Below are 23,690 nucleotides of genomic sequence, written 5' to 3'. Positions count from 1 at the left end.
TTGGGACCCAGAACTCTTACTTTTCCCCCACACCATGTTGAGGATTCAAACTTGTTACTGAAACACCAGGAGTGGGGATACAGTGGGTATAAGGCAGGTTTCTGCCTCCAGTCTTCCTGGAGAGACAGGTGTATATTTGAAGAGAGAAAACTAAGAGGTGCAAGTAGCAGGTGAATTGCACGGGTAGGTGGGGTTCCGCAGAAGGTTTGGAAACAAATGAGAGATGCAATCAATCATTCCTTTCTCTGGGTCCTAGAAAGGCATCTTGGTGTCTGGCCAGGTTCTTCCTCGTGTGGGGCATGCCCCACCAGAAGGCAAATGGGAGGTGATTTTTGGAGGAGGAGGCATTGCCCAGCCTTGAATCCTGGAGTGGGGACGTAATTCCCTTTTCCAGTGATCTTGCAATAGTTCTGATTAGAAGGAGAAAGTCTCCTTCTGTGCTTACCGTGAGTCTAACACCCATCTTACTCTTGTTGATCTCCCTTTTTAATAGATCCTAAACCTCAGGTTCACGGACTCTCTCAAGCAACAGTATCTGGTTAGAATGTACTCACACTGTTTTCTCTGGGTAGTGTTTATATTTGTAAGTTTGTCTTCTATTTTTGGTGGTTGGAATTGGTTTCCTGTTTACCGTGATGATATAGGGCTTCCTTTTTAAAAATAAATATAGTTAAATAAATAGAGTTGACTTAAAGAAAAATATTAAGTGACTACTTGTTCAGGTGGCTAGTGGGTATGGTAGAAATTATGGCTTGACCCTGGTGAGCATTTTGTAAATAGGGATATAGTGGGAGGAGGAGAGCGGGGTTTGCCACAGTCAGTCTGACTTCGAATCCACACTCGATCCCTTGAATAGGGCCTTTGAGCGAGTTACTTAGGTAGCCTCTCTGAACCTTAGTTCCTTCATGGACTGTTGTGTTATATTGATGACAGTATTTGTAAAGTAACTGGCACAGAGTGAGGGCTCAGCAAACGGCAGAAATCCACCTGCTGCAGCCTCTACCTGGACTGTCCATTCTGGGAGAGACTTTTGGGTTTTCTCTGTCCTCCAGGTGGCCATGGGACAGGCAGGCATCACTGTCCCTGCTGGTGGGTGGGCCCTGCATGGCCCTCCTCTGCAGCAGCCAGACCCCACTCTCCTCCCCTTTTATGTGGGGTCTCAGTTCAAATGAACACCTTCCTACCCCCTCTCCAGCCCTACAGAGAATCTCTTGCTTGGGAGATGAAAGTCTTGATTAGCCATAGAATTTCAAAATTAAAAGAGATGTGGCAGGTCAGACACTAGGCCAGCTGGGGAACCTCAAGATGGGGTGTGGGGTGGCCCTTTGGAAGGGGCCTCAAATCGCCTAAGGATTTCTAATTTAGACCCAAGGAGGCTCTCGCCTTGCAGACTTCGCCGACAGGATTGAAAAAAGACGCATCAGAAAGTTTAAGCATGGCGTCCCAGCCAGACCAGCTACTGCCTAATAAGTTAGCATTTCTTAAAAGGGTTTCTAATTCTTTTGTTAGTGGCACAAGTCCATTGCCTTATATTTTGGGGTGTGTGCAAATAACATCACTGTGTCCAATTAAAAGCTTAAAATATACTGTAATATGCTGTGGTCCTGTTTTGGAATTGCTTCCGTGTCTCAAAACAGTAAATCCTCCCTCCCTACTCCACAGCCCCACAGATGGGGCTCAGGCCCCTCTGGTCTTTTCCCCCTCAGATCAGCCCTCTCAGTTCCCAGATGGGGAAACTGAGGCTGGAGAGAAAGACATTTCCTTGCCTTTTGATGTCATTGCCAGGGACAGTAAATTCCAGGACTGCGGGGGTCAAAAGATATGGGTGGTGGTTTGTGTGAGTCAGACCCTGGAGGAGTCCTAAGACTGCGTCCCTGGTTGCCCTGCCACCTCCCACCAAGGCCAGGGACTCTATGTCGGAAAATAAAAATAACCATAGCTAAGATTAACTGAGCACTTACTATGTACCAGGCACCGCGCAGGTATGACACTTTCAGGCCTTACAACAACCCAAGGAAAGAGGTTCTATTGTGACTTCCATTTCCAGAAGGGGATACTGAGGCAGGCAAAATTAAGGAGATCACTAAGTTAAGAAAAGTGCCAGGGAAGGGGTTCTAAAGTAGGGAGTCGGATTCCAGAATACTCGTCCTTAACCCTTACCGGAAGGGAAGAGAAGAACGCGGGAGAAGAAGGGCAGGAGAGGAGGGGCAGCTGGAAACCCGTAAGGCCGAGCGCAGCGCGGAATGCCTTCCAGCTGCGAGGAAGCTCGGATTTCTCCCTCTTTCCCCAGAACTGCGCTACCAGCTCTGCCCTAAACTTGGCCCAAGTAGCGCAGGGAGGCGGGCTGGGGCTGGGGGCGCTCCCCAGGCTCCGGCCTTTCTCTCCAGTGTCCCCCACCCGCTTCCCGCGGTCCCTCCCACTCTGCTCTCCGGGCTCCTGACATCACGACCCGGGAGGCGGGGTCGGGGAAGGAGGGGGGACGTGGGGAGGCGGCTCGGCGCCACGGAGAGGGAGGAGGGAGGGCGCGCAGTCCCAGCCCAGAGCTTCAAAACAGTCCGGCGGCCTCGCCTCGCGCCCCAGCCCGACTATCTGTCCAGCCGCCAGCGTCCGGTGAGTCGGGGTCTCGCCCGGGAGCCGCGCGCAGGTAGCGGGGGGCTCCGGGCTGCGAGCGACGGGGCAGCGGGGTCGCCAGCCACTGCACTTACCGGACCCAGAGAGGTCCCTGCAATTGGTGGGGGACAGGGAGGGGCCGAGGCCCCTCCCTGCCGAAAATCCACTGTTCCTCTGCCAGATTGCGAGGGCGCGGACTTCCCGCCTGCGCCGAGCTCGCTCGGGACCCCGAATTCCACCTCCCCACCCCCGGACTGCTTCCTTCGCCTTTTGCGTCGAGGCGGGCGGGAAAAGTTTGGGGAGGAGTCAGGGCGACTCCCCTCGCCCCCGCCAACTCCACTCCCAGGGTTCTCGGAGTCCCGGGTAGCCCTCTTCTCGTCGTGTGAAGTCCCCCGGCGCCTTGGCGCACGGTCCCCCGCCTCACGGAGCGCGCCGGACCCGCTGCGCCCTGGCTGGGTCATTGGGTCCCCTCTCGGCCCCGGCGGCGGCTCCGTTGCGCCCCCCAGCGGCAGGGAGCAACTGCCTTAGGTTGGACGAGCGGAGGAGCTGGAGGCACTGCTTGGATGACGCCTGTCCCCTCTGCACTCCGGTTGGGCCTGGGGGGCTACGAGGGCCCCACCCATGGGTCCGGAGAAGGGGGAGCCTAGAGCTCGTATACAGGAGGACTATACACTCTCCCCAAATCCAGGGTCCTAAATATACCCCAGGGAGGCCCTAATTTGGGACTGACATGGGAACCTCATAAATGGGGATTAGTTGGGGGCACCTGTGCCTGAGGGAGACTACAGAGAGCAAAGCCCTCCCTCCGGACTACAGGACCCACCTCTTACTTTGGAACAAGAATGACAGCCCAGTTTCAGGTTTGGGAAAAGGGGCAGTGCCCCCTCCCGAGCTGCAAAGATGTGTATGTGGGGTGAGGTGGGGTGATCTTTTAACTTAGTTGTGTCTAAAATGCAGAGGCCAGTCTAAAAAGTGACAGGCAGAGTGAGGAGTAAGGTAATGGGCTTGGAGAGGGTCTTAAGCAGCTGGTAGCCCCCATATTGTATGATTTCACTGACAGGAAGCACTTAGAATAGGCAAATTCAGAGGGTCAGAAAGTGGAGCAGAGGTACCTGGGGCTGGCAGAGAGGGATGGGGAGTTATTGCTAGTGGGTACAGAGCTGGGGAGGATGAAAACATTTTGGGTATAGGGAGTGGTGATGGTTCCACGACATTGTAAGTGTATTTAATGCCACTGGATTCTACACTTAAAAGTGGTTAAAGTGCTCAATATTCTGTGATGTATATTTTACCACAATTAAACAGAGAGTCTGCAGCCACCTCTGTGCTTCAGTTTGATTCAGTTAGAAATTCCAGAATCCGCTCACGGTTGCTGGCCACCTCTCCCCAGAATTTGGCCTCAGTAAGGAAGTGGACGGCGGGTGAGGAAGGGACACGAGCCAGGTTTCCCCAGGAGCCTGGAAGGGACAAGGAAGGGGACAGAAGCTGATGGAGCCTCTGATGGAGCTGCTACAGCTGATGGAGCTGCCACAGGGGTCTGTGGCCACTAACTGTAAATACAGGGCACAACCATCCAGCCCTCCCCGCCACTCCCCTGCACACACAAGTAGTGTCTAAGGCCCTTTGTTTCTGGAATGGAAGTGAGTGTTTCACCTAGATTTCCTTTCTCTGCCGTGCGCATGATATCTTCAGGGCAGGAGCTGAAACCACGAGTGTGTGCGCACAGACTCTCCATTTTCCAGCAACAGGTGATTCACAGGGAGGCTCAACTGGCCGATTTCTCTTCCCAGGCCCATGATGACTCTCCATCAGCCTCTGATGGAGCGCGCTGCCCCGTGCCCTCCAGCGTTCCTGGAAGCCTCCCCCTGCGCCGGCCCATCCCCACTCCTGGGCTGCAGGTGGGGAAAGCCAGGTCAGAGACCTTAAGTCAGTTTCTCAAGGTCCCTGAGCGAGTGAAGTGCCAAGAGCCAGGCTTTGAACCTCCATCCACTTCCCCACAAGCCCTCCCCATTTTTCCACCCGGAGATGCCCTGGTGGGTTTTGAAGAATCAGGGGGAGACCCTCCTGGGGAAATCAGGGCCCAGACACCCACGGGGCCCTTGGCAGATACCAAGGCCACAGCAGAGGGAGGGGCGTGGGGATGGCAGGAGGGTGCGGAACCTGTTTTCCCACTGAGGGTTTTTGGATCAGCTGCCTCCAGCCCCGCCGGGAATTGGGGAGGGGAGGCCGGGCGTGGGCCACATAGCCTGTAGCCGCCTCTGTCCCTCCAGTGGGGAAACTGAGATTCACCCGAAATCTGGGGACAGGTGTTCGTGTTGGAAGCCGCAGAGGTGTCCCACGGTGGGGGGGGCGGTGAGGGCAGGGCCAGCCGGGTGGGGCTGACACTGCACTGCCCCACCCAGAGGGGAGGGCCCGAGCCCTCTTCTGGCTTCCCGGCCCCAGTTTAGGGCACAGCTCTTGAGGGGCTGAGGGGTCTGTGGCCACTAATTGTAAATACAGGGCACAACCATCCAGCCCTCCCTGCCACTCCCCTGCACACACAAGTAATGTCTAAGGCCCTTTGTTTCTGGAATGGAAGTGAGTGTTTCACCTAGATTTCCTTTCTCTGCCTTGTGCATAATATCTGCAGGGCAGGAGCTGAAACCACGAGTGTGTGCGCACGGACTCTCCATTTTCCAGCAACAGGTGATTCACGGACAGGCTCAACAGGCTAATTTCTCACCCCAGGCGTGTGCTGACTCTCCTGCCCTCTGCGGCCTTCCTGGTTGAAGGGGGCACAGCTGAGGCCGCCTCTGTGTCATAGTAAACTCTGCCAGACATGACCAGGAAGGGAAGTCTGTCGAGACAAAAATACATGAATGCCTTTCCAGGCCAGATGGGGTGGCAGTAGATTGCTGGCTGCTTGGCGGGATTTGTCTGGAGGGCAGGAGTGCAGCCACTGTCCTGGGGAGGTGCACATAGTCGTGTGTGTGTGTGTGTGTGTGTGTGTGTGTGTGTGTGTGTGTGTGTTGCAACATGCGGCCGCTGCCCAGCTCTGTGGACAATTGAGGCCTCTGACGTGGGCTTCGGGGGCTAAGGCGGGATGGGGGTGGGCTCCCCAGCTACGGGGTGGTGGCAGCCATCCCCCAAAGGTGGGGTGCGGTCCCAGGCATTGGGACTGCGGAGCAGAGTCCTTCCAGAAGAGGCAGTTAAAGGTCGGCGACAGGACTCCAGTGCAGGAGGATGGGCTCCGGGGACGTCTTACTGGGCTTAGGCAATTGGCAGCAGCAGCTGGAACAGGGAGCGAGGGCAGCTGGCACCTTAGACAGAGCTGGAGCCTGACGCTTGGATGTTGGCTTCATCTTGTCCAGGGAAGGCTGGGGGTAGGAATAGGGGTGGTGGGAAGAGGAGGCTCCCTTTCTCACCCCAGGAGCGATGGAGTCTGCTCCCTGCAGGAGTGACCCAAAAGTGCTGTTTTGGCAGGACTGACCCATGGGGCGAATTGTCAGATGTATCTGGCTCTTGTTAGGGACAGGCCGAGGGGGGAGTCTAAAAATATCCGAGACAGAGCTGCTACCCAGGGAGAGTGCCGGCCTGGTAACCCAACACCCATGGCAGCACTAGCTCTGCTCCGCTCCAGCCACTGGGGCTCTTCCAGGCAGCCAAGCCTTGGGCAGAGGGTGGGAGGGGTGAGAGCACTCTGCATTCAGGGCAGCCATGGACTAAGATTTTCAGGGACAAAAGGGCCTTAGAAAGTCCCAGTTTGCCAGCTAAGGATGCTCAGAGAGGTGGAGTGACTCACCCGAGGTCACTCAGCAAGTTGGCGGCAGTACCTGGACGAGATCTGGGTCTGGGGACTCACTGCTGAGGAGCTTGATGGCTGGGAGTGGTCAGTGGGTTTCCAGGCTAGGTCCCCAGGGTCAGGGACCCTTATGGCATGTGTCATCCATCTGGGATGCTGATCGGAGAAAGGTGGGCCGGGAGCCATGCTTAGGCAGTGGGTCACTTCCCACTGGCATTGGGTCGCTCCCGGCCACAGTTGTCGGGCTCTGAGGATGTCGTCCATCCTGGGAGTGGGGGTGAGTAGGATGACGGAGGCTGGAGGAGGACCGTCTTCCCATCCGAAGACACTTGGTTTGTTCATGTGGTATCTCAAGGGTTTAACAAGGAGTTGTTGACCTGAATAGATGAATTTCCAGGGCTCTCACTTTCCTGGGGAGGCTGGGTTTCTGTTGATCCAAAAGGGAACAGAGGGTGAAGAGATTGCCCAGCTTCCTGCCCTCCTCAGACAGGTTGGATGACATCAGCTTCTAGAAGCTTCCTAGCACTCCTGGGTCTAGAGCCGAGGGAGCGGTCGCCGGTGTGATATTTGGCGTCAAGATTGTTCTGAGAAATTTGGATGTGAAACATCTATCACCCTGCAGGATGCAGAGATGGACAAGTTAAGTCCCTCAGTGAAAATTGCTTGTAGCCTAAGACCAAGTAAGTTTGCCTGATAGAGAAATCGCTTTGAAGATTTCTCTTTCTGGCGCTTCTGATCACAAACTTCTCTGGAGGGCTCTCTTTCCTTAAAATGAAATTAGTTCAAAAATTTTGCAGTGAATAAATATGACCCAAAGTCTCATTCATCTTATTCTAATGAACGTTTCCCAAAGCGTGTTATCACTGGTGGTAACGAAGATCGTTTTAAAAAGTTCACAGCTGAACATGAAACGAAAAAGAGTAATTATGTCTTTTTCTCAGTTGGTAGTTGGGAAAAAAACACAAACAGCACACAGACCCATAGTTTCACTACTGTGTAGGGTGAAACTTAAGTTGATATTTTAAACTTTAAAGCATTTTTTTTAAATAATGGGAGGGTATAATTAATAAGCACAGGTGATCCTTGGATTTGGCACAAATCTTAGTGCAGGAGTGACTGACTGCCTTTTGGGAGATCGCATAACTGGGGCTGAGATGTTCATCCTTTTGACAACATGACTAAACCTGAAATGTCTGTAAGCTCCCCACCCAAGCTCGTCTTCTGCAAAGAGGCCCCGAGGTTCAGCTTCAGACCAAACCCGCCACTCAGTTTCCAAGGGAGTCCTCCCCATCTTTGATGAGGGTCATCGTGCTGCCTGGATGACCTTGGACAGTTGTTCCAGGGATCGGAGGAGTCGATGTATTGATGTATTATACATGGAAGTGGCTTGAGATATTTGTGGTTTGCTTGAACCAAAGGAAAGCCGAGGGAGGGGCTGGCTTGCCCACTCTTATCTTGATGGCTGCTATTAAGTGACTGGGCAGTGAGCTGTGTAGGCAAAGAGGGATTTCCCTCTATTCAAAACATGTTACAGTCCAGCGAAGAGGATGGTGGGTCCAAGGATGTACGTGCCAGGACGGGGGTCACGAGATGGGGTTTCAGGGAAGCCCATGTCGTGGTGTTCAAGAGTTTCCTTAAGGCCGTAGGACTGGAGATGGACTCGGAAGAGTCCCTAGAATTTCCCTGGGCAGTGATGTTTCCGGGTTTGCAGAAGGGAGGGAAAGAAAAGGCCGAGGTTGCAGGCAGGAGCCCTGCTTGAGAAGCCTTGAGCGCCCAGTTAGCCTGCAGTGCAAGGTGCGGGAAGGGAGGGCAGGGCTGGGCGGTAGAGCTGGGAGGGCGAAGGCGAAGGGGTCTTCCCTCCACATCCCAATGAACCTGGCTAGGGAGGCAGGCATGATGATGTTCACACAGCAATGTTGGGATGAAAAAGAGAGAGAAAAAGGAAAAAAGTGGAAATAGCCTAGAAGCAGCTAAATATGCGTCAGTCACGTTACAGGAGTTAGAAAGAGCAAGGTGCAGCGTTGGTGGGAGGGGCAAAATAGGTGAAGGGGATTAAGAGGTACAAACCTCCAGTTATTAAGCCATGGGATGTAATGTATTGAACTACTAGACTCGGGGAGATGATTTCAAAATGTGTGCAAATGTCAAATCACTATGTAGCACACCTGAAACTAACATATCGTATGTCAACTATATTTTCAATAAAAATTTTTTTAAAAATTTGGATCGCAGAGAAAAAGACCTCGAGGTTCATCTCTGTGTACCAATATAGAAAAATCTATAAGACACTTGAACTAAAAAAAAAGAGCAAGTAGCAAAACGATATATGAAGAAATAGGCTATTTATAAATGTCGCTGCATTCCTGTGGCCTCATACCTATTACATGTATGCAAGAAAAGTGGCTGGAAGGATACATCAGAATCGATCAGTGTGGCTGCCGTAGGGAGAGGGGAGAGGAAGGAATGGGCCACCGGACTCCAGTCTTGTTTGTAACAGAGAGAATATATTCTTGGGTTACGTGTGTACATGAAGTTCAATAATAATGAAATAGTCTTCCCTGAATTCAGTAAGCAGTGTGAGTTTTGTAGGTTTTGGGGTGGGGAACTTTAGGAGATGGGAGGGCATGGTAGACAGACTAGGTGGCAGCAGTGCAGTAATTCAGGGGCAAGGTAACCGGGACGTGTGCCATCCAGCCCCCATGGAACATGCCTCTTGAAACATCCCTTTGTGGACCCCTCACGGGCGTGATGGGTTTCCTGTCTGGGTGCTGTTAACAGACAAGGGGTGGTTTGGGGAGGGGGCAACGTGGTACATTTAAGGTGTGTTAATAGGGCCATTATGACATCTCTGGAAAGGTACCGAGGAGACCATTGAGAATGGGAGTCTGGGCCTTTGAAGAAAATTCAGAGAAACACATAAAGACCTGGGTCAGGAACTGTGCTTTAATTTTTTTTTTTTTTTTGCGGTATGTGGGCCTCTCACTGTTGTGGCCTCTCGCGCTGCAGAGCACAGGCTCCAGACGCGCAGGCTCAGCGGCCATGGCTCACGGGCCCAGCCACTCCGCGGCATGTAGGATTTTCCCGGACCGGGGCACGAACCCGTGTCCCCTGCATCGGCAGGCGGACTCCCAGCCACTGCGCCACCAGGGAAGCCCAGGAACTGTGCTTTAGGTTGGTGTTTGAGAATAGGAGAAAATGACTTACATTTTGCCAGTCTTAATAGCAATAATTTACCATTGCTATTAGTATAGCATTTATAGGGTGCAGAGCAGCTTGGGCCATGTGCATTACATCCTCCATCTCATTTAAAATGAACAACAACCATATGAGGTAATGACTACCCCTGCCCTATAGATGAAGAAATGGGGTCTTAAAAATTTGGGGTTAGGATTGAACCCAAGTCTCATGGACCCCACAGACCCTGCTCTATTGGATGGATATATCCCATCAACATCCGTCTTTTTCAATACAGATATATGCATCCTCTTGAAACAATCCTGCCCCTTTGGGCCAAGAAAGTGCCTTTGCTGCAGATGTGCCAGTGGGTGTCTTGGACGCCGGTGTTCTTCCTCCAAAGTCAGCTTTCTCAGTCCTAAGGGTGCTGGACCACATGAGGGTCCTTTGCCCTTAGCAGCCTGGTCACAGAGAACAGAACTCATGCCCACCCCTCCCCTGGGCAAAACCATCTTGATTCCTGTATTTCACATGTGTGTGGAATGGAGAAGGGTGTTCTGGGAACCCTGCTTTGGACAGGAACCCTCTGTCTAATCGGTAATCACTTCCATTACTTCTGATGGTCTTTGTTTGAGGGACCAGATCTGTTGAGTTCCCTGGCATCCGGCATCCAGCACAGACCTAAGGGTGCCGTAGGTGCTCAATAAATCTGTTGCATGAATAGCTGAGAGAAGGTGTCCTCCCAGCTTCCTGCTTTTTAGCCCACCCCAGGGAGGGGTGGCAGAAGGGGGGCCCTCACACCTTGGGTGAGGAGCCAGCTGTAGGGTGCAGGGGTGGGGTGGGGGGGTGGGGGAGGGGCTTGGGCAGCAGCTCCCTCCCCCTCCTGTAGTTGGTCCTGCCTGGAGGGCATCAGGCCCAAGTGGCACGGTCAGCGTCCCTTTATGTGAGCGTGACACGGGGTCACATCCTTCTAGGCCGGAGCCCAGAAGAGACTTAATCATCCTCCCGCCCAGAGTGTGGTCTGCACGCCCACGGCATATGGAGATGATTTCTGTAGCATACAGGCAAGGTTACAAACTGTACTACGCTCATATTTTTTTTTAAGTGTATTAGTAAAATGTCAGTCTCTTGGCAAGTGACACTGATTTCCCATTTATGGTCTAATACACATTGAAAAATTAATCAAGTGAGTCTCGTGGTTTGTTTGGTTTTTTTTGGCCGTGTTGGGTCTCCGTTGCTGCGTGTGGGCTTTCTCTAGTTGAGGCGAGCGGGGGCTGCTCTTCGTTGCGGTGCGCGGGCTTCTCATTGTGGTGGCTTCTCTTGTTGCGGAGCACGGGCTCTAGGCATTCGGGCTTCAGTAGTTGCAGCACGCAGGCTCTAGGGCGCACGGGCTTCAGTAGTTGTGGCACATGGGCTCAGCTGCTCCACGCATGGGATCTTCCCAGACCAGGGATCGAACCCATGTCCCCCGCATTGGCAGGCAGATTCTTAACCACTGTGCCACCAGGAAAGTCCGAGACTCGTGTTTTAAAGACAGTGTGGGTCATGAATAGTACAGGTGGGACACAGGGCAGAATGATGGTGGTAGTGTTGACACCATTGGTGACCCATCCAGGTCCCCTTTACTGGATGATGTGCCCACCCCCAGCTGCGGTGAGTATTGGCTGCTAAGGACTCGCAGCTTCCCCTTCTGCCCAGGAATTTCGAGAAGTCTGGAGATGCCTGGGAAGTTATGCTCCCCATTCCCTGGGCTCATGGCCCCAGATGTGCCCCAGAGCCTGGCCTGAACCCCCCTCAACCTCACCTGTGTTGTCCCAGGTGCTTTTTCTGCAGTTTCCAGGCAGGGGATGAGGAACCTCGGAATATTCACGCTCCTGCACTCAGAGGTGCGCCGGAGGCCGTGAGAATGCCGAGGGACAGGAGGGTGCTGAGCCTTCACCACCAGTGAGGGCCCCTCACTGGACACTCTCCCGGTCGTCACCTCCTCGCTGCTCTGGGCCTTCCGGGTGAGGCCTGAGTCGGGAGGAGAGCACCTGACAGGTCACCATCCCTCGAGCCACCGTGTGCCAGGCACTGTCCTGGGCACTGGGGACACAGCAGGGACAAAACAGACATAAGCCCCTGCCTGCAGTCAAGAGGGACGAGACAGAACAAAAGAAGGGACTAGAGGTCAAGAAGAAAGAGCTGATGTGCAGTGATTTAAGGAAAATAAAACAGGGTCACTTATCTTGGATGGTCTGGGAAGGCTTCTCTGAGGAGGGGGCTTTGGAGTTGAGGCTGAATGAAGGGAAGGAGCCATTCACCCCCAGATCTAAGAACTTTCTAGACAGGGAACGGCTCGTGCAAACATCCTGGTGCCCTGGGTGCGGGGGTGGGGGGAAGCAAGCTCAGTCTTCTTCCCCCCCACCTTGGGGAAGGAAGGGCACAGCTTGGGGTCCTGACTCATCCCGCTGGCTCTTTGGGGCGCTTTGTGAGGGTCAGGACTGAGTGAGTGGTCCATGTGCTCATGTCCTCGAGTAGCACCTACTGTATGCTCGGGACGGCTGGGAAATGGGGTCACATGCTCCCCAACTCTTGGGGTGTCCTGGAAAGTGAGGGGCTAGATCAGTCTCAGCTAGGGGGTGGGTGGTCAGTTGTAGGTGTGGGATGGTCATCTTTGGGCGCCATGGTGGGTGGGGTGGGACTTCTCGCTCAGACCAACTCAAGGCCTGGGGTCCTGACCCATGGTTTCTACCCTCCGTCCCACCTCAGGGGCCACAGAGAGCTCTTAGGTGTCCTTGTGTCAGACCCAGGGGGTTGGGGGTGTTGAAATACCAGCCTCCAGTGAACTCAGAGCTCTCTCATTGTACTTTTTAAAATCTCTTTCTTAATGAGTTTTTGAAAGTACAGTTCAGTGTATATTAGTATATCCACAGGTATGTGCAACCATCACCACGCTCAATTTTGGAACATTTCACCACGGCCAAAAGAACCCCCCCATACCCTTTAGAGATCACCCTCCTATTTTCCCATCCCCCTGAGCCCTAATTAACCACAGATCTGCCTTCTGTCTCTATTGATTTGCTATTCTGGACATTTTGTGTAAGTGGAATCGTACTCTGTGTGATCTTTTGGGTCTGGTTTCTTCGACTTCACATAATGTCTTCAAGGTTCATCCATGTTATGGAGTCTATCAGTACTTCATTTCTTTTTATGGCCTAATAATACTCTGTTGTGTGGATATAACACGTTTGGTTTATCCATTCAATTCATGGGTTGATGGACATTTGGGTGGTTTCCACCCTTTGGCTATTGTGAATAATGCTGCTGTAAACATTCCTGTATGTTTCTGTTGCTCGTGTGTTTTCGTTTCTTTTTTTAAAAATTTTTATTGAAATATAGTTGATTTACAATGTTGTGTTAGTTTCAGGTGTAGAGCAAACTGATTCAGTTATTGTGTGTATATATATATATATGTACATATATATATTATTATTATTATTATTATTTATTTATTTATTGCGGTATGTGGGCCTCTCACTGTTGTGGCCTCTCCCGTTGCGGAGCACAGGCTCCAGACGCGCAGGCTCAGCGGCCATGGCTCACGGGCCCAGCCGCTCCGCGGCATGTGGGATCTTCCTGGACCGGGGCACAAACCCGTGTCCCCTGCATCGGTAGGCGGACTCTCAACCACTGCGCCACCAGAGAAGCCCCTATATATATTATTTTTTAGATTCTTTTCCATTATAGGTTATTACAAGATCGTGAGTATAGTTCTCTGTGCTAGTGTTTTCATTTCTCTTGGGTATTTACCCAGGAGTGGAATTGCTGACTCCTACGATAACTCTATGTTTAATCGTTTGAGGACCGGCCAGACTGTTTCACAAAGTGGGTGCGCCGTTTTACACTCCCAGCAGCAGTGGGTGAGGGCTCCAGTTTCTCTGCTTCCCCAGGTTTTAATTCACTGTCCAGTCGTGTCCTAGTTTCTGGCTCCTAAGAATCTTCCACTGGTGAAATTCCTATAGATCTAGAGCAGGTTGCCGGGGGCCAGGGCCCCTGGGGCTAAGCGAGGCTCCTAGGTCTGGGACAGGTTGGGCCCACCTGAGTAGGCTGGGGGATGGTGGGAAGGACTGAAGGGCACATTGGGACCACCTGAGAGAGAATTGGAATCCGCGGAAGGCAGAGCCCTCCGTAAGGCTGTTTTCTGCATGATGCTAGAGTGATTTTAGGTGCTGCTGGATATGACATTAAATGACATTAAATCACTCAATGACAAAGTGGTTCCCTTTTCAATGTTCTCTCAGCTCTTGTGATTCCATCAAGGGGAAGATACCTCTTCGACTCTAGTTTTCCTTTTTCTTTTTTTTTTTAAAGCTATATTTTTTATAAGTCACAATGTCACAGGCAGTATGCACTCTTTGTGTCTGGCGTCTTTCACTCAGCATAAGGGTTTGTGAGTCATCCATGGTGTTGTACATGTAGTATGTTGTTCCTTTTCATTGCTGAGTAATATTCCATTTTATAGCTGTCACACTCTGTTGTTTTTGTTCTTTTTTTGGGGGGGTGGGGCGGGGGCATGCCACAAGGCTTGTGGGATCTTAGTTCCCTGACCAGGGATCGAACCCAGGTCCACGGCAGTGAAAGCACTGAGTCCTAACCACTGGCCGCCAGGGATTCCATCAAGGAGAAGACGTCTCTTCGACCTTACTTTTCCTTCTTTAACCAGACAGAGCAGGTCTTCACTCAGCCCTTTGGTGGACAACAGCATTGAACCAGAACTTGTGAACTTTTTTGCGGGGGGTGGCTATTAATTTTCACGATCAATCTCTGTGCCAGGTCATGCTGATTCTCCATTCCCAGGAGCAAAATATTTCTTCCTGAAATACATGTATTTCTGTTAGAGAGTGGGTTTAGTTAATGACAAATATGAAGTAAAATCTCACGGTGGTACTCAGGAAGGAGGCAAGCCAGTGACTGAAGTTTGGAAAACCTTCTCCTAATGTTTAGGGCCCGATTATCAGGTGCCGTGTCAGGAAGTGGTGAGGTCTCCATTCCTGGGGCCCATACAAATGGAAACTGGTTCCTATAAAAATAATCCAGGCAGAGGCTGGGGCAGGGGTGGTTCTGCATGATCACACAGCGCCTTTCAGCTAAGACTGCATGAATCTGCAATTCTCATTGTCTGGGGTCTGTTTCCCAATTCCACGGCTGGACTGTGTCATAGCTGCAGACACACGTCATCAGAGGTTCCCCAGTCGGAAGGGCAAGAGGTTTGGGGGCCTGCCTTTCTTTCCAGCAGGGCAACCTCACAGTCCCCCGGGTCATGCTGGTGGGGAAATGTTAGAGTGTCATTTCAAGTTCATGGGGATGGCTCCCTAGCTGGCCCAGCATCTGCCTGATCTTGGGTGTTTAACAGAGGGCATCCCTTCCTGTTATTGCCCCCAAACCCCTAGTTAAAGGACATGACCTGCCAGCTCTCAGGTTAGTGAGTCTGTATGGGCTGGGTACCCCAATGGAGAGACGCTGTGTTAAGCAGGGTTCTCCCAGAAATAGAACCAATAGGATGTGTGTGTGTGTGTGTGTGTGTGTTTATAGAGAGAGAGAGAGGAGTTTATTTTAAGGAATTGGCTCGCGCAGTTATGAAGGCTAGCAAGTCCAAAATCAGCAGGGTAGGCTGGTAGGCTGGGGACCCAGGGAAGAGCTGATGTTGCAATTCAAGTCTGAAGGCTGCTCGGGGGTGAGGGGGATGTCAGTGTTTTGTTCTATTTGGACCTTCACCTGATCAGATGAGGCCCACCCACATTATGGAGGGCAATCTGCTTTACTCAAAGCCCACTGATTTAAATCGTCATCTCATCCAAAGACACCCTCACAGAAACTCTGTGACCCAGCCAAGTTGACACAGAAAATTAATGATCACAGATACTTCAGGTGGACTAGATACACAGCATTAAATAAGATAGAATCCCTTTTAAATCATTCTCTTTTAAATTCCCTCCCAACCCTCCAAGGAGAAAAATCTCAGTTTTGTGCTAACGTGTCTTTAATAAAACTTCCCAAACACACGTGACATCCTGCTTCAGCAAAGGGAAAGGAAGCTGGCCTTGGACTCAGAGTCTTGAGCAGCAACAGTTTCTAGCTGGAATTGAATAACATTGTTCTGTTTTCCTTGTATTTCTTTCTTCCCAGCACCCTCTATTTATGGCAGGCAACTGCTAACTTTCCATTTCGGTTGTGATATAAGGTTTCTTTTTATAAAAATGTAAGTTTAAAAAGTGAGTAGGCTACTAGTAACACAGGTGGTACACGGATATACCTGAGATTCTGCAGGTGGTGCAGGAATGGCTGACTGGGGGAACATTGACGCAAGCACAGTGAGGACGGTGCCTGAAATATCCCCTAACTGTCCACATGCCTTGAGCTGCCTGTTGTCTGTTTGCACTTCTTCCCCTCTGGAGACAGCTGGGTGATTTATTTCCACTTGATGACTGCCACCTGAAAGTGGCAGTGGACAAGGAGAGAACTCTGTGGGGAGGGGAAAGGTCTGGGGGTGGCAGTTCTAAGAAACTCCTTGACCGTGATGCTGGTCATGATCGGTGCATGTACAAAGCACTTGCTTTGTGCCAGATGCTGTTCTAAGCACTATCACTCTGTTATCTCCCAATGGTCCTAGGAGGTGGGCATACCATTGTCATCCCCATTGTACAGATGAGAAAACTGAGGCACTGAGCTGTTAGGCTGCTAGACTGCGGTCCAGTCTGGCTCTGTCTGTGCTCTTCTGTGTTTTGCACGTATTACTTCCTGCTGGTCTTCTCGCCTTTGTCCCCTTCATGGGTTAACTTACCTGGAGGTGGAGGCCTGGCTTCCTGGTCCTGGGGCTCCTTGGGTCTGGCTGAGTTGTAGGCAGTGATTCCCAGTCCCTAACTTGCTGGCAAAATTCACCCACAGAAATGACAGTTTAGGAAAGATGAAAAGTCTGCTAAAGTGAGTGCCTCTGATCTCCTGAGGGTTACTTGAAAGTCACTAATACGAGATGCTCTGTGAAGGGAAGAACATTCCTAACCAAATGGCTGTGAGGACGGCAAACCCCCTGAGTCTGACACCCGCCTCACCTCAGCCACCTAATCTAAATGACATGTTGAGTGCCTGCAGGTCCCAGCCTTCTCTGGGCCTGGGGTGTGGGTTTAGTGGGTGGCATAATTATAGGGAGCTCCTTGGATGACAGCAGCCAGCAGGGAGCTCTTTAATTGATGGGGTCAGACAGCAGTCATTGGCAGAATGGCGGTTATTAGCTCTTCTGCCAAAGCCGTGCAAACTAGCAGGCATTCACCAAGTGTTTGCTGAGTAACCTTGGGCCCTGGGGATGAGTAAGACATGGTTTCTGTCTTTGAGGAACTCTGAATCTAACAACGCAGAGTTTCCCCTGTGTCAGTTAGCTCTTGCTGTGTAACAAACCATCCTGAAATGCACAGGCACATTTCATTTTATTGCCCCTTCTCTTGACTGCACTTTGCAGATACTGCGTTTTTGACAAATTAAAGGTTTGTGGCCACTCTGCTTTGAGCAAGGCTGCTGGCACCATTTTTCTGACAGCAGTTGCTCACTTTGTGTCTGTCACATTTTGGTAATTCTCACAACATTTCAAACTTTTTCATTATTATTATATTTGTTATGTGATCTGTGGTCTTTGATGTTACTACTACAATTCGCTGAAGGCTCAGATGATGGTTAGCAATTTTTATAGTAAAGTATTTAAAAATTAAGGTATGTACATTGTTTATTTAGACATAATGCTATTGCACGCTTCATAGACTACAGTGTAGTGTAACCGTAACTTTTATATGCACTGGGAAACCAAAGAAGTCCACGACTCATTTTATTGTGATATTTGCTTTACTGCGGTGGTCTGGAACTGAACCTGCAGTATCTCCGAGGCTGTAATGGCTTGAAAGAGAAAACATTTAGTTCATTCTGTAGGTGGGCAATATGGGCTGGGCTTAGCTGGTCTCTCTCACGTCTCTGTGGCCAGCAGGTGGGTCAGCTGGGGGCTGGCTGGTCTTAGGTGGCCCTTGCTGGAGAAAAGCTCATCTATGCTCCATGTAATCTCCTACCATCCCCAGCAGGCCAGGCTGGGCTCGTTTGCGTGGTAGCTGAGCAGACAGGAAGTGTGTGAGGCTTCCTGAGGCCTGGGCTCAGAATTGGAACTTTTGCTCCCTTCTATTGATAAAAGAAATCACAAGGGCAGCCAGGTCCAGTGGGTGGGGAAATAGATTCCACTTCTTCTAACAGGAGGATTCAATTTGCTGATAACACTTTGTTAAAACCTTTTGCATGTATGAATATAAGGAATACTGGTATGTATTTTTCCTGTCTTTGGAATGCCGTGCCTGGCTTGGGGATCAGGGTGATGCAGGCCTCATAGGATGGGTTGGGAGCCATTCCCTCCTCTTCGATTTTCTGGAGGGGTGTGTGTAGAGTTGGTATTATTCTTCCTTAAATGTTTGGCAGGATTCACCAGTGAGGCCACCTGGGCCTGGAGTTCTCTCTTCGGGAAGGGACTCCAGAGCTTTGATAAATATTTCTTTCTTCTTGTATTGCCAAACTGGAAGGAAAAGTCTGGCTTCATTTCTTGACTCCTTTTTAATTTATTTTTCAACATTTAAAAAAAATGAAGTGTAGTTGATTTACAATGTTCGTTAACATTTCTTGACTTCTTTAGCACTTTAGCCCCTTGAAATCTGGCTCCTTTCCTCCATCCCTCCCTCCCTCCCTCCCTCCCTTCTTTGCTTCATGCATTCAGCACATTTGTTGAGCACCATCTATAAACTAGACACTGTCGTAAGTGCTGAGAATACCGACCTGCAGAACCTGCCAGGTCCCTGACACTGTGGCCGGGGGGAAAGTTAACCCCCAAATGACAACTACAACGTAACATCGGGCCATGAGAGGTGCTAAGAGGAGAAAAATAAAGAAGGGCTTTAGTTTACTTCACTAAAATTGTTATTACCAAGTTGGCCAGTGAGCTAATTTTCCATCCTGATTCCTTTTTCCTACTCTGTCTCTCTCTCTGTCTCTCTGTCTCTCTGTCTCTCTGTCTCTCTCTCTCTCTCTCTCTCTCTCTAGGCTTTGGGGTCCCACCATCCGCTTTTGGTTTTCCCCCGACCCCCCCTCTCTCCCAGCCCTTTCTCCCTGGTGCCGTTTCATAGTTACTAGAGGCTGTATCTCACATCCACACACCCACGACACAGGGATTTCTGTGCCCAGCTCCTGTCTCCTCCTGGGTGACAGTGCCGCCCATATTTCCAGTTGCCCGGGAGCATCTTCACCGTTGGTAACCAGACATTTCTAACGCCGGTGAACTGTTTCCCTCACCCTTCAAATGTGCTCTTCCTGCTCTAAGCCAAGCACGTTAGTGGAACCAGCGGCCACTGTGAGCCCCCAGAATCCTTTGCCAGACGCCCCACCCATCCCCGGGTCCTGCTGATTCTCCTTCTGAAGAGTCTCCATCCCTCCCTTCTGCTCACCTCCCAGTTTTTACCTTCGTCTGGACCCTCTCCTTTTCTCACCAGGGCTTCTCTGACAGCTTCCCCCAATTCGTCTCCTTCTAATCCATCCTCCTGATTGTGGCATGTTTTTCTTCTACAGGCAGATCTTATTCCTTTCCTGCTTCAAAGCCTTCCCCCTCTCCGCACTGCCCCCAGGATAACACTCAAACGTCCAAGCCCCATCGAGCTTTTCACCTGGCCTAGAGTTCTGGCTCAGCCCCGGGCCCTGCCCAGCTCACCCCCTGCTGACACTGGTAATGCTTCTGTGCCTCGGAGCATCCCGTTCCCTTTGCCTGCAACACCCTGTCCCCACGGCTCTGCCTGGCAAACCGCCCATCGCTTGAGACCTAGTCCAGATGTTGCTTCCTCCATGAAGCCTCTGATGCTGCCCTGACCCCAGCATGGGGCTAGTCACACTTTCCTTTACGTTCTCATAGCACGCTTGTCATCACATCATGTTTATTTATTTATACGCCCTTGTTCTTTATGTACCTGGCAGCTCCCATGGGACGTGGAGCCTGCCTTACTCACCCGCGTGTCACCAGGGACTGGTAAGCGGTGGGCGCTCAATGAGTGCTTGTTGCCTGACATGTAGTGATGGCCAGCATCCAAAGCCACATGTGGCCCCAGGACTTTGGACCCATCTCCTGATCAGGCCGGAGGATGACAGGATCCCAAAAGGGAAGAGAAATTCAGATTTAAGGTGGGCAACATGGTGGCTTCTCAGATGGCAGATTGTCTAACTTCAAATCCCAGCTCCAGCCTTTACTAGCTGTGTGGTCTTAGAGAAGTTGCTTAACCTCTCTGAGCCTTATTTTCTTTACCTATAAAATGAGGCTAATTATAGCACCTACAGCATAGTGTTTTTGTGAGGAATGCATAAGTTAGTACATGTGCCTGGCACATACTAGAAAATAAATGTTGGCTCTCATTATTGCTGATATAGTAGTTATTATTATTACAGTGGATTGAAAGACTCAGACAGAATCGTCCTCAGTGGCTTCTGCCCTGGAGCACTGCCAAATCCCAGTGTCCATTTCCGGACAGAGGCAAGCATTGGCTCTGTGCCTAGAAGCCCCAGACGCAGTGAGCACAAAGCTGGGCCACCCAGGGCGAAGGGCTTCCATCATCCCCAGGGCATCTTGGACGCCTGGCCATTCGGTCTGGTTGGTGTCCAGATACCAGGGCAGGAAGGAGGCTGAGCTGACCTCTGCCTTCCTGAAAACAGGCCAAAGCCACTGTCCCTTCTGAGTGCTGTGGGTGGTATGTGGTGGAGGTGCGGGGTCTCAGCCAGCCTGGGGCAGAACCGCCAGCTCTAGAGCGGGCCATGGAGTCCCTCTAGCCGTGGGGCCCGGGAGACTGCTTACCAGCTGGCCTTCCCCAGGGCTCAGCGCCCAGAGCCTCCCTGGCCTTCTGAGCGGGGGCCTGTGGGTGGAGCCCTTCTGGGCTGGGGAAACCTCAGACACCAAACATCTCAGGTCTGTTTTGAAAGGTTCTAGACCTCAGGATTGTCCTTTTGCTTACAATTCCGGGAAAAGCCTCTGACTCAGCTGAGAATGGGCCGTGGTTTAGATTGCAGGGAGAACTCCCGAGGGCGGGGTTAGAATCAGGTGGTCGGGTGGTCATCCTAACAGCCGCGGGAAGCAGCTGGCTCACTCTCGCTCCCCTGCACGTAATGGAACGTGGCCAAAGCAGCTTCCTTTCAGCAACAGCAGGCAGGGGCTGGGGCTCCCTGTGGTGGGGATTTGTGTTTTTCTGAAGGGAAGGAGAGGAGGGGACACTCACATCACCCGTGGGAAGGTCCCTTGGCCTTCTCTTCATGTGTAAGACCCTACTGGTGATGTCCCACCATCAACGACAGATCAAAAGTTGCTTCTGGGGGAGGGAGGGCCGGTGAGTCACCAGCAGGACTTTCTCCACACCCAGTGCTAGATGCGCAGCACACACACACACACACACACACGCATGCACACACACACATTTCAAGCAAACATTGGACCAAGGTATAGTAGGACAGCACTGCTACTTAGGAGGCAGCGAGGAGATGCCGGTTCTTGGCATATCCTATTTGTCATCGGAGGTCTGGATGGACATTTCTGGGAGTACCATCCCTTATCCCAAACCATCAGCCTTTTTTTTTTTTTTTAAACCATCAGCCTTTAGAACTTGAAGTTCACTGAACCACGAAAACTGCATTCTGTGTGCAGAATTTCCATAGCCCCACCTACACCTCCCAGTGCCTCGCCCCCTCCTCCCCGCTCCCCTACTCGCTCCAGATCTGATACCCAGAGGGTTCTTGCTTCTGCTCAAGGAAACCCATTTGCTGCTCCTTCTACTCCAGCTACTGATTCTTCTTCCTTAAAAAGAAATCTTAAGTTCTAATATTCTGTGTTCTCTATTATTTTACGGGATTATTTTTATGGGTATTTTATAGAATAGGGAGTATTTAGGCCTTCAGTCTGAAAATGCTTTACCACGATTCCTACAATGCACCTAAATCAGGGTGGCGAGATCCACCTGAGTTTCTGGGTGGAAAGGGGGTGCATTGTGATAAATTTAGAAAACAGAACTGAGTCCATTCTACTGTGTCTGAATAAATCCTTTTAGTGATCAAGGAAAAACTCTATCCAAAGTCCAAACCAATCTCAGAGTAGATCAATAAAGACAACACATGCTTCAGCTGGGCCGGTGAGCTAATAGGATTAGAAATGCAAGAAAATCTATTTTTAGTACAAATGATGACTAAAGCATAGATTTTAATGAAGTCCTCTCTTAATTAGCCCAGTCATATCTCAACTTTAGCTGATGGCCAGGGCAGAGGGACGCTGCCTTCCCAAATCCCCCCTGCCTGGTGCAAAGCTTGAGGGAAATCCAGCCAAAGGTGAAGCATGACTTGATGCTGCCTGTGCCCTCTCGCCTGATTTTCATTAGGTTCTAAGCATGGGAGCAGGAAAGTGGGTAGTATAAAAATATCCTGGATTTGGAGTTGGAACACCAGAGGTTAGAGTCCCACCTCGGCGAATCATGTGATGTCTCTGTGAGCCTCAGTTTTTCATCTGTAAAATGGGGATAATGATACCTTGCCCTGCCAGCTTCACAGGGTTGACATGAAGATCCAACACAAGATATGCTGTGTAAACTGCAACTCGACCTTTAATCATGGGGAGTCTCCTTTCTTGTGGGATGACCCCCTCCGAGCACACCGCCTCCCCAGGGATCTGCTTTGTCTCCTACCTGTCTCGAGGTTATGCTGGCATCCTGTGCCCTGGTCACAGTTAGGGGCAGATTTGCTGGTCTTGCCTGAAGAATGTTTGTCTTGCTTGTCCTGTGACAGCAGCAGTTGCTGAGGCTGCGCCTGGCAGAGAGCAGGGGAGGGCAGAGTTAGAAGAGAGGAGCTGGCTTGAGACAGTACACTGCAAAGGAGGAGTCTCATTACAGGCTTGCGACTGAAACTGTGCATTGCTTTGCGTCTGGGGTTCTGCAGTAGAAGCCCTGGAGTGATAAGAAGTTTGGAAAGAACTGAAGAAATGGGGAAAATAGAGCCACAGAGAGAGCAGAGAAAAGGCAATTAGTAATGCTAGGGAAGAGGGGAGTTTTGAAGAAAAAAGTGCGATCTTAGTACACTATTTGGCCCTGCAGTGTGCGACATTTGCATGGTCGTAGTGTAAATGAGAATTATCGATGTGTGATAAGACTATATTGGGACGGTGGGAGTAGGAAGATGGACAGTGATGATGGTGAAAGAAACTCTTCCTTAGGCAGGAAGTCAGTAATGTTTATAATAGATGAATCAGGAAAGAGAAATATATGAATATTGTTTGGACATGTGGAACTATGGGGAAAATAAACAGCTGAAAGTGTTAAAAGAGATCGCTTCCGGGGATCAGGACTGTAGGGCAGAGGCTGTGGTTTTCATCATATGTCTTTGATTCTATTACCTTCTTTTTTCTTTTTTTTTTTTTTTTTTGCGGTACGCGGGCCTCTCACTGTTGTGGCCTCTCCCGTTGCGGAGCACAGGCTCCGGACGCGCAGGCTCAGCGGCCATGGCTCACGGGCCCAGCCGCTCCGCGGCACGTGGGATCTTCCCGGACCCGGGCACGAACCCGTGTCCCCTGAATCGGCAGGCCGACTCTCAACCACTGCGCCACCAGGGAAGCCCAACCTTCTTTTTTCTTAATCATCATATGTATTATGTAGATCAAATCGTATTTTTAAAAGAGAAGTTCTGCAAATCATAAGACTTTGATTTCTAGACAGGAACTTTAAAGCTCATCTAGTACAGTCTCCCACCTTCAGACAGGGCAACACCCCAACCCAGGTGGCCTATCAGAATGTCCTGCTCAGCCCCTGAAGAAATCACCAAAGGAAAAACAATGTGATTCGGACTGCTCGGTGAAAGTTGTGCTTGAAAGTGACAGAGGCTTTTGGGAAATGGTTGTTGAGTATTGAAAGATTGCTGTGCACCCTGTGAGGGGTCTCCCACTGAGGTCAAAAGGGCAATTGGAGTGGGGGCTGGGAGACCCCCTAGTCCTTCTCTTGCTCCTGCTTTGCTGTGGGATCTGATCGTGTCATGGCCCTTTCTGGCCTCAGTTCCTGCCTCT

The 23,690-nt window shown here is 50.9% G+C and overlaps 1 protein-coding gene across 1 annotated transcript in view; it reads left to right on the top strand.

Moving 5' to 3' along the window:
- Positions 1 to 2,541: 2,541 nt before the first annotated feature.
- EMP2 (epithelial membrane protein 2) overlaps positions 2,542 to 23,690 on the top strand; it is a 36,623-nt gene continuing 15,474 nt past the window's right edge. The window contains exon 1 of the mRNA XM_029222215.1: positions 2,542 to 2,610. The gene's annotated coding sequence lies outside the window, so the exon portion shown is untranslated. The remainder of the gene's footprint in view (positions 2,611 to 23,690) is intronic.

The sequence above is a fragment of the Monodon monoceros genome, unplaced genomic scaffold (genome assembly GCF_005190385.1).
Source record: "Monodon monoceros isolate NGI ecotype Baffin Bay Population unplaced genomic scaffold, NGI_Narwhal_1 Super_Scaffold_13, whole genome shotgun sequence".
NCBI classification, from domain to species: Eukaryota; Metazoa; Chordata; class Mammalia; order Artiodactyla; family Monodontidae; genus Monodon; species Monodon monoceros.
Note: the sequence above shows the minus strand (reverse complement) of the source record. Positions and strands in the feature narration are given on the sequence as shown.